Source organism: Populus alba, chromosome 16, assembly GCF_005239225.2.
Source record: "Populus alba chromosome 16, ASM523922v2, whole genome shotgun sequence".
In the NCBI taxonomy this organism is placed as follows: domain Eukaryota; kingdom Viridiplantae; phylum Streptophyta; class Magnoliopsida; order Malpighiales; family Salicaceae; genus Populus; species Populus alba.
The window spans coordinates 9,204,678-9,216,652 of record NC_133299.1 but is presented as its reverse complement, the minus strand read 5'-3'; positions in this window follow the sequence as shown (position 1 = coordinate 9,216,652).

Below are 11,975 nucleotides of genomic sequence, written 5' to 3'. Positions count from 1 at the left end.
ACATGGAATTGATTTTGGTTGTAACTTGTTTGTGTTATATGGCCGAACAAGAGGAAAACAAAGACAACCAAATTTTTTTAGCTTTTTATAATTTGGAGGCTGTGTAAACAAAGTTTCAAACGGAGATTTATGGTGGAGGAGAGGTGTGGGTTGACGGTTAATAAGATATGCAGCAGTGGAAAAAGCATAGGGCCAATACTGAAGGGGAAGGGATGCATCATGTAGTAATGTGAGACCGGTTTCAACCAAGTGACGATGACGACGCTCAGAAACACCGTTTTGTTGCGGTGTATGAGGAGCTGTGGTGTAATGACTGATTCCATTTGTTGTAAAATATTGTTTTAAGGCAACAAATTCACCACCATTATCAGAATAGACAGATTTAGTTTTTAACTGAAACCGATTTTCAACAAGATTTTTGAATTGAGGAAATATGATGCGGACACTGGATTTAGTCTCCATAGGATAAAACCAAATGTATTTTGTGAAATGATCAACAAAAATGAGATAGTAACGAGCCCCAGTAATGCCAATTGTACTTGAGGGACCCCACACATCAGTATAAAGTAAGTCAAGAGGGGCATGACTCAAGAGACTGTTTTGACGAAATGGTTGACGATGAGCTTTATTAATAGAACATGAGGAACAAAGAGAAATATTTTTTTTATTTATTGTCGGAAGGGAAAATGATTTGATAAGGTGAGTGACCAATTTAGGAGAGGGATGCCCAAGGCGTTTGTGCCATCCGTCCATGGAGACCCTTTCATGCACATTAGCAACAATAGGATGAGAAGGTTGCACCATTGACTTCGGAAGGATGTAAACACCATTCTCACACGCTCCTCGGAATAGAGCCGCTCCCGTGATCTTGTCCTTAACAAAAAAGAAAGAGGGGTGAAGCTCAATAAAGACATGATTTTGACGAGTAAATTGATGAGCAGATATGAGATTTTTTTGTAGATTAGGAACACAAAGGGTGTCATTTAAATGGAAGGTACGTGTGGGGGAATGAAGATGTAAGGAGCCAATGTGAGAAACAGGCAAACCTGAACCATCACCAATGATAACTTCGTCTGTGCCATCGTATTCGGAATGAATAGATAGATTAGCAAGATCACCAGTAATATTATGAGACGCAGCTGAGTCTATAAGCCATTTTGTATCCTGTGCGGGTGAGGTGGAAGTGCAATTCGCTGTTGGGGTGGTATACTGAAACCGACTGCAGTGTTTGGCAGTATGACCCATGCGGTCACATAGTTGGCACTTTGGAACTGGAGGAAAACGACGTGGTCCATGATTTTTGTTGCTGTCTCTCGGATTGCCAGGCTGGCGATAGTGAGCTGGAGGTTTATTTCTTTGGCCATATGATCTGTCAAAAAAGTGGGGTTTTGGGGCAGATTTGAAAGACTGATTTTCTTGATTATACGAAGCCCGTCGGTGCGTGTAGTTTGCAGAAGCAATCAGTGGATGGGAGGAGGCATCAAGACGGCGAAGATATGCATCATGACTTACAAGGAGATCATGAAGTTCCTCAAAAGTGAGTGGTCGTTCTCGGGCGCGAATAGGGCCTGCAATTTCACGAAAGTCAGTTCCCAGGCCATTTAGAATATAGAGTGTTAGATCATCTTCAGAGATTGGGTGATCTATGAGGGAGATTTCGTCTGCCAACGATTTTACAGAATGAAGATAAGTTTGAATTGACTGGTTGCCCTTCTTTATCATTGTGAGTTCTTCCTTAAGTTGCATTGCTCTGGTTCTGGACTTGCTTGCATACAGAGTATGCAATTTATGCCATGCATCCTTTGATGTCTTGGCCATGGAGATGAGAGGAGTAATAACAGTGGATGTGGATGCCAAAATGGCACTGAGGATAAGCTTATCTTGCCTTATCCAGTGTGTTCGTTGGATGGCACAGACTGCTGTGCTGGTGGATACAGGGCAGATTTTTTCTCCAGTGACATAATCAAGGAGATCATACCCGATGAGTAAGGCTTCAAACTGAGCGCGCCATTGAAGGAATGTAGAGGGGGTAAGTTTATCATTTATTTGGGATGTGATGTTGAGGGCAATCAGAGGTGTTTCAGTTGGAGAGGATGGGGTTGAGATAGGATTGTGAGGGATCAAATTCTCGTTGGAGATTTGTTGCTCTGATACCATGATGAAGATAAGAAATTTCAGAGAGTTGAGCTATTTGATAAACTTCAGAATTGTATATTTCGCCACACGTTGAGTAATACAATTGTTAACATATATATACACAGCTTTGCAGGTTTGAATTTAGAAAGTAAGCTAAGATTACGTCTTGACATTTATACTGCATTTACGTTGAAGATTTGTCTGCCGTTACAAGCTTGATATTATGCTTGAATGATGGTTGCAGGATCATGGGCAAGAGGCAAGTGAATATTGGCTGAATCTGGGGAAATTTGAATATTGGCTGAATCTGAGGGGATTTCCTTTATAGGCTATTCTGTTGCAGTTTTGTTATAGGTTGTTGCTTAGTGCATGCTAAATGGCATGCTGCTGATGTGGTCTCTAATATCCCCCCACAAGATGTAGGATAGAGATTAACTATTCCCATGTTGGACAAATGCTGCTGAAAAATAGAAGAAGGAAGAGCTTTGGTAAAAATTTCCGCTAGACGTTGTCTTTGAGAAGCAACATGAGCAGTGGTGATGAGTCCTTTCTGTATCTTGTCACGGATGAGATGGCAATCCAATATGTTTTGTTCGTTCGTGAAAAACTAGGTTTGCAGCTATGTGAAGAGTAGCCTGGTTATTACAATAAAGTTGAGCAGCTTGAGGATGGGAAATACAGAAATCTTAAAGGAGATATCGAAGCCAGGTGAGTTCTAAGCAAGTGGAAGCCATAGAATGATATTCTGCCTCAGCTGAGGAGCGAGAGACAACACATTAAGAGAGTCTCCAAGGAGTATGCAATAACCCGTAACTGATCTTCTAGTGTTAGGGCAGGAAGCCCAATCAGAGTCACAAAAGGGTTTGAGTTGAATCTGTGAAGAAGAAGATAATAAAATACATTGTCTAGGTGCAGATTTAATGTATTGAAGAACGCGATAAGTTGTGGCCAGATGTATGTTGGTATGTGTATCCATATATTGACTGAGGACCTGGACATGATAACAAATATCTGGCCTAGTAATTGTGAGATACAAAAGGCGTCCAAAAAGACGACGATATGAGCTGGGTTTGATAAAGGATCTCTAGAAGTCTTGTTGAGCTTAAAGTTCTGCTTAAGAGGCAGCTTGAGGGGTTTGCTAGCCAAGGTTCCTGAATCAGCCAGAATATCTAAAGCATATTTTCTCTAACATAAATGAATACCTTTTGAGGACCTAGCAACTTCTAGGCCAGGAAAGTAGCATAAGCAGCCAAGGTCTTTGATTTTAAATTCGCCATGTAGGAAGGATTTAAGGGATTCGATGGAAGATGAACAATTTCTAGCAACAATTATATCGTCAACATAAACTAGTAAGGCAATAAACAAACTATTATCCACTTTAGTAAATAGGCTATAGTCAGCTTTGGATTGTGTAAAACCAAAGGCAATGAGAGAAAGAGAGAATTTGGAATACCATTGGCGTGAGGCTTGCTTGAATCCATATAAACTTTTGAGAATCTTGCAGACTTGATTGGTGCCTCCTATAGAATAGCCAGGTGGCTCACTACAAGATTTCATAATTTCATCGACGGACATATTTCATCAGTGTGTGATTCATAGTTCGTCGGTAATAAACTTACCGACGAACACACCGACGGAAACAATTCGTCGGCTTTCCTTTTGTCAGTAATACCTAATTCCGTTGCTAAAGCGATCGGTAAAAAAAAAAATTACCGATGGTTTTACAGATGGAAATTGCGCACAAAAAAAAAAAAGAGTTCCCGCTTGAAATATACCGACGAACTAAATCCATCGGTGGGTGAATTCGATACCGACAAACTATGTCCGTCGATAAACTCGTTGGTGATTGTGAAATATGCACCAAGCTACTGTGAAATGCCGACGGCTTTATTCCATTGGTAAACTCGTTGGCGATTGTGAAATTTGCACCAAGCTGTTGTGAATTGCCAACGAAGTTATTCCATTGGTAAAACCCTCGGTGAGTATTTTTTATATTTTTTTTATTTGCATAATTTTTAAATATTTTTTAAAAAAATTATTTAGAATTCATAATATAAAATTATATAAATTAATAGTAAAAAAACCAATTATGAAATAATTTTTTTATTAAACATCAAAAAATAAAGTTAAATACTATTCATTACAAACTGAATGTGTTTCAAAAAAAAATTTAAATTAACTATTAAAATTAAATAATGTTCATTACAAATTAACATAATGGTGGAGGAGGAGGAGGAGGAGGCTGGTTGTTATACAACCAAAAAGGAGGAGGAGCACATGGATCACCACTTTGTGATGCCATGTTTATGACCATTTGACGAAGCCGTTCATGATCCGCTTTGAGTTCTGTATACTCCGCCGATACGTGGTCGTATTTTTTGATGAGTTGAGTCGTGTGTTGCTTCAAGGCCACGAACTCCTTAGATTGGGTGCTCGATACTGATTGGGAGCTCCCAATAGTTAAGACACTACGGGCCGCCCGCAAGTTCTCGGCCGTAGTGTTGGAGATCTCGTAAACATGATTTTTATTGGGTCCATCGGACGATCCAACCTCCATCCATAAACCTGGATCGAATTCCGGATGGGTCGAAGCATCGTCCCCATACCTCTCCCTCAACCAACTATTATAGGTCTCCTGAAAATGAAAAAAAGTATTCATCATATTGAATTCAATAAAAATAATAACTTAAAAAATAAAATGGTTGAACAAACATACCACAAAGTGTTGAGCATGGTTGTCAACGAACTGCTGAGCCTCCCTTTGGCGGTCTTGACTTCGCATGTGCGTCTCAACAAACAGCTCCATCAGGCTCGGCTCATGTCCAAGAGACATAACGTATAATGAAAAAAAATTAATTAACAACAAATTAATTTAACAATATATTTCATTTAAATTAATCTTATCATCTGTTTCGCATGTGCAACAAACAGAATGGAGCCGTCGGTGTGCGTTATCATCGAGCCATGAATTAGCCGATTCCAGTTGCCAACATCGGACTGTGAGCGTCGTGTGAACCGCTCAGATGTCACGTGCTCAAGATAGAGCAGCCATATATCTGTCGGGATGTATATCGGTTTGAAATCCCTCCAAACAGCCACATCGTTCCAGCCTTGGAGAGCATTATCTCTCGCGGTTTTTTTGCCTTTTTTTGTGCTTCATACCAAAAATCACGCAACCTGCTTCCATAGCGAGAATTTAAATTTTGAAACATAATTTTTTTCCTAAAAAAATGTTGTATTGTTTTTTATATTACCTAGTTGCCGCATGATTTTCCCACACCCTCCTCACAACAATGTCATGCTCACTGTCCTAAGAGAATTTGTCATGTGTATATATAATTAATTTTAAATAAAAATAATAATTTATTTACAATTATATTAATAATTTATTAGAAATAAGCTGGAAATTATAAATTAGCACCAACCTCAAATCTATCAAACCATGCATTGATTTAAGACATCCATTAGGATGTCTTGATATCTGACTCCATTGAAATAATAAAATCTCCATCGATGATTTAAACGCCGATGATATTACTCAGGCGACCCCAATGTTTGTGAACCTGAAAATAAATGAAATTAATGAAATAGTGATTAGTTCATAAATTATGTTATAATTTATAAAAAAAACTAAAACCTTAACAAACTTACATTGAAAGGTCGTCCTCCAACCATGCCTCGTACTTATGGGTAAATTGATTTCGCTGCGAAGGCACGCCGCCTTTGCGCTGTGAACTAGCGCTGGAAGAGGCAACATCGGTTGGCGGCGCAGGTGGTGTCGGTGCCTCTTCTTGAGAGGCACCCAATAAAATATCATTCTCGCTGCTAGAAGAACTAGTTGTGACCATACGTGAGCGATGAGCTGTGGTTTTCGTTCTACGTATCTACACAACTTTATACAAATAATTATATAATTAAATTCAAATGTTAAAAAAAAAAAAATTCGACAACACCTCCCCTATACTGGACACTACCAAAATCTACAAACCTGTAAATATTGACAATAGCCACAACCAAGTGACACAATCTATATTAATTATTCTAACATATTCAATTACTAATTCTAAGGTAAATTCAACATTAACAATTACAATTCAACAAATTATTCAATAATTATGCCAATACAACAATAAAATATATTCAATAAATTCAAAAAAAAACTCTAGACTAACAATTAAAATAAATGGAAAAAATTAAACACAAATCATGCAATAATAGAGTAAAATTAATAATTATTCCAACATATTCAATTACTAATACTAAGGTAAATTCAACATTAACAATTACAATTCAACAAATTATTCAATAATTATGCCAATATAACAATAAAATATATTCAATAAATTCACAAAAAACTATAGATTTTAGGAATGAAATATGCTTACCTTAATAATGTGTTGATTTCAAGACTTTATCTACATTATAAAAATACACCAAAACAAAAAACATACAAAAAAATAAAAATAGCTAAAACAAAAAAACCTTTAAAGTAAAATGAAATAGAGGAAACACATACCTTTTAATCTGATGAAGATTCACAAGAAAACTTGCTAGAGATTGTAGGTGAAAGCCTTGAAGAATTGAGAGGAAAAAAAATCAAAAGTTAAGGTGAAAAATGGAGGAGAAGAAAAAATAAACTTAAGGGCGGTCGCTGGGATTTTTAGGGCAGTTTTATCGACAGATTCACCGACGGAAATAAAAAATAATTATTATTTTAATTTATTCCGTTGGTGAAGTGTCGAAAATCCGTCGGTAATTTTTGAATTTTGCACCAACATTTTTAATTACCCTCCGTATTTCTCGCGGTCCGTCAGCAACCTGACACGGTCAAAGATGCATTTAATGCACCGCCCTTTGGAATTCGCATAGTCTGTCGGTAATTTTGTCGGCAATATTGACCGCCGACACTTACCGACGAACTGAAATCCGTTAGCAACGTCGTCGATGATTGTGGCATTTCAAGTAATTTTTTTGAACTCTCTATTAAATGCCGACGGATGTTATTCTGTCGATATGGATGTCAGTGATTGTGGCATTGTATAAGAAAGATTGTATTTGTATTGCCTATTTACCTTCCTGCAAACACTTAAATGATAAATTGTCCTCCACACAAAACAATAACAACAGTGCTTAAACAATACATATTTCGTGTTACAAAATATATCATCCATAAAATATATTACATGAAAAAAATGTTTTACACAGGGCTTCATTCTGATAGTTAGTCAAAATTTTCTTCTTCGTCGTCATCAATTAAATAGTCATCACTTTCATTGCAATCTTTAATATGGATATCATCATCTTCATCGATATTTGTTTGTCCGCTAGAGCTCAAAACAACATTCAACTCCTCTGCGTCAACATCAACAAGACTATCATCGAAAACATGAAAATTTGAATTTTCTTCCAAGTCAATCGAAGGAGCAACTCGATATGGTTTGACCAACTCACTAACTTGAAAGACTTCATCTTGCACACTTGTGTCTCGTTCTCATCCTGAACAAGCTCGACACGACCCCTGGGTTTCATTTTTAAAACGGACAACCAATCCACTCTTGATTGATCCTTTCTAAATGAAGGGGTGTATGTGTAATAAACTTGTTGACATTGCTTTGCGAAAACAAAGACATCATTTATGTTACAGGGTCTAGCTTTTGAGTTGATTTCGACCAGACCATCATGCAATTCTTCACCAGAAAGACGTGGGGATGCAACATCTTTTTCAACTCTGCCAGCAAAGAAATCCTTTCTGTTCTTTCTTTACCTATGATTAAGTGGCAAGAAGTGATGGTGACAATAAAAAAAGAAGCTTTACCTCTGTTTGCTAGCGTGAATGCCTTGTTGTTTTCCATGCAGTATGGACATGCTAGTTTCCCATGCGTGCTCCAACTAGAAAGCATTACATAAGCTGGAAAATAATTGATAGTCCACATCAAAGCCGCCCTCATAAGAAAATTTTGTTTCCTCGATATATCATAAGTTAGAGCTCTAGAGGACCACAACTACGCCAACTCATCAATCAATAGTCAAAAACAAACATCTATATTCCGGCCTGGGTTGTTTGGACCGGGTATGACAGTAGTTAAAAACATGAACTCCGGCCTCATACACATTCCCAGTGGCAAGTTATAAACTGTAAGTATGACAAGCCAATAAGAATAAGGAGCAGCAAATGACCCAAAATGGGTTGAATCCGTATGTACACAACCCAATACGCACTTTCCTTGATTCAGCTGAAAAGTGAGGATGCACACTGTTAAAGAGTTTCCACGCTTCGCCGTTAGAAAGATGCACCATCACTCCATTAACCGCATCATGTGCTTGGTGCCATGTCATGTGCTAAGCAGTCCTTGGTGACATGAATAACCTCTGCAATCTAGGTGTGATTGGGAAGTATCTAAGTTTTTTATATGCCACTAGAGTCTTTCCCCTACCAGTTCTGGGTTTGTAATGGGAATGCCCGCATGTCATGCAATCGGTCATCTCAACATTTTCAAGGTAGTATAACATGCAGAAGTTAGGGCACATGTCTATTTTCTGGTATCCTAAACCGAGGGGTTTCATCATGGACTTCGCAGCATAGAAGTTCTCTTTCAACCTGTTCCCTTCAGGTAAAATGCTTCTCATCCATTCAATAATTTTATCATACCCAGCCTCACTCAACCCATGATCTGACTTGATGGTGAACACATGTGCTACGACCAATAATTTATTGTGATTTGTGCAGCCATCCCATAATGGTTCATCAGAATCTTTTAATAAATCAAAAAACCTAGCTGCATTTGCATTAGGTTCTTCTTTTACGATTGGACATTGACTAACATTATCTTGATTCATTCTCATTGCATCCCTAACTATATTTTTGTAAGGATTAGTGTTGTCATTTGCCGCTTTATACACGTTGCTAGCACTAGAAGTTGACCCAACCACCCTTTCTCCTATTCTCTTCTTACTAACAAATACTTCTCCATGTACATACCAACATTGGTAATTCTCCATAAACCTTTTGTGTAGAAGATGCATCATTACAACATTTGGATGCAGATACTTTTTATTTTGACACTTCCTGCATGGACACCTAATACCGCCTCTAGTAAAATTTCTGGGAATAGATGTTGCGAAATTAATAAAACCCTAAACCCCGTTACAATAATCCATCCTCCACAATCCTTGGGGTGAATCTCGATACATCTATGAACGATCATCTATGACTTATATCGAACCTCTATAAAATTATGATGACAACATGTATTAATTAACTATGTTAAGTAAATAAACTTGCAAAAATATTGGTTTACCTCGAGATCATCAAACAAACCAATCATAACTTCTTATAAATATTAAATATTCATTATCAGTTATCAACGTCCATACAAATTAATACATATAAATTTACGGAAATTACAACTTCGCAATACCATTGATAAAACTTAAAACGAACCCATTAAGCAAGCTATTAATTATTTCAAAACAACACATGTAATTCGGTAATTCCATAAAGTTTTAACAATTTACAAACAAATACAATCTACAAAATCTAAAACAAACCATAACAGGTATAAAATTATACATTCATATACTACAAATTTGTTTGAGAAATAACAATAAAACATGTACATCTACTAACAAAATACATATACTAAAAAACAATAAAATTGACATTTAAATGTTAAAATTTTAAAAGATAGAATTACTAACAAAAATTGATAAAATCCGTCAGTAAATCAGAACACGGATGCTATGACCACAAAACTTCAAGAAATATAACTTGTTGTGCTGAGGTGAGGGAGATTTTTCTTTGGGGGGGAGGGGGGGCTGGTTGTTTGCAGATGGGGAGAGTTGGGATGAGGAAGAAGAAGGAGAAATAGGGGAGGAGAGGGTCGGCAGAGTAGGCATATACGAACGTATTCCTTCGGCTATTCTGATGAAAAGATTGACACGTCACCATACAGATTTTGCATTTTGAATCCCTTGGTAATTCCTTTAGCATTTTAAACGGTGAACCGGTCACGTCACCGTACGGAGCTGCCATTTTGAATCCCTCGGTGATTCCATCACAAAAATCACCCACAAAAACCTCCATGTCAGCAAATCGCTTTTTTTTTTTCATTCTGAACTTTCCATCCGTAATTCAGTCTGTAACTACTGACTGAATTTTTTTGTCGGTATATACTGACGGAAAAAAGTCCGTCGGTAAGTTCGACCTCAAATTACCAACATAAATATTCCATCGGTAAATCCATTGTTATTAAGCAAATTTCTGTAGTGGCTTGCGCATATATATATCTTCTTTCAAGTTACCATGAAGAAATGCGCTATTGATGTCAAATTGTAAGAGATGCCATCCTTTGATTGCTGCAATAGAGAGTAAGACCCTGATAGTAACAAGCTTTGCGACAGGAGAAAAAGTCTATGTATAATCAATACCTGTCTTCTGCGTAAAACCCTTGGCAACAAGTTTGGCTTTCAATCTCTCAATAGTACAATCAACATGAAATTTAGTCTTGCAAACATATTTGCAGTCAATGGTTGATTTGCCATGAGGTAAGTTAATGATGATCCAGGTGTTATTTTGTTCCAAGGCAAGCAATTCATCACTCATGGCTTTGCACTAGCCAAGATGTTTCATGGCTTGGTTGTATGTGATGGGGTCAGTATGAATGAAGATAGAGCTATAAAAAATAGTGAATGACGAGGAACATTTTTTATAAGAAATAAAGTTTGCCACTGAGTAGAGATTACCGGTGTTTGAAGTCTCAAACTTGGACAACAATTGAGAAGGCATAGAAGTGAGGATGGTTGCAATGGAAGTCGTGTAGATATTGTGATGCTCTTCTGACCCTGGTGGTTCTGCGAGGGGTTGAATCAGGAGAGGGACAAGGTAGGATAGCAGGAGTGTGAGATGGAGAATCAAATGAGGGGTCTATTGTGGAGATGATAGAGTCATTTATGGCTAGTGAAGTTATGTGAGGTATGATGGAAGGAGATAAATAATCAAGTGTAAATGGAGAAGAGATGATAGGAAAATCAAGAGTGTCAGGTAATTGTTTAGTGAAAACACATGTTGTGTTGTCAGATGCATTAGTGGAGAGGTGAGGTAAGGAGTGAAAAGGGAAAGATGATTCATGAAAAGTGACGTCTCTAGATATAAAAATGGTATTACATTGGAGATCAAGCAATTTGTAGCCTTTTATGCCAAAATGTTATCCAAGAAAAACAGATATGCGACCACGGGAGTCAAATTTCTTTCTTTGGAAAGAGAGAGTGGAAGCAAAACAAAGAGAACCAAATACCCTTAAATGTGCATAAGTGGGTGATTTATTGAATAAGAGTTCAAATAGTGTTTTATTTTTAAGCAAGGGGCTAGGTGTGCAATTGACAAGGTATGTGGCAGTTAAGATACAATCACTTCAGTATTGAAGAGGAAGATTGTTTTGAAATCTTAAAGCTCGAGCAACATTAAGTATTTGCTGGTGTTTGCGTTCTACAATCCCATTTTGTTGAGGTGTTCGACATAGCTAGTTTGGTGAATGATTCCTTTCATATGAAAGAAATCTTTCATGCGAAATTCCCTCCCATTATCACTTTGTGGAATTTTAATCTTTCAATTAAATTGGTTTTCAACTAAGTTGTCAAAGGATTCTATGTTACGTTTAGTGGGGAGGAGGTAAAGCCATGTACTGCGAGTGAAATAATCGACTAAGGTCAGAAAATATTTGAAACCATCATAGAAAGGTATGGAACATGGTCTCCAAAGATCACAATGCACAATTTCAAAATGCTGTGAGGCATGCTGCTTGCTATAGGTAGCAAGGTTTCTAAACGACAGTGTCACAAAT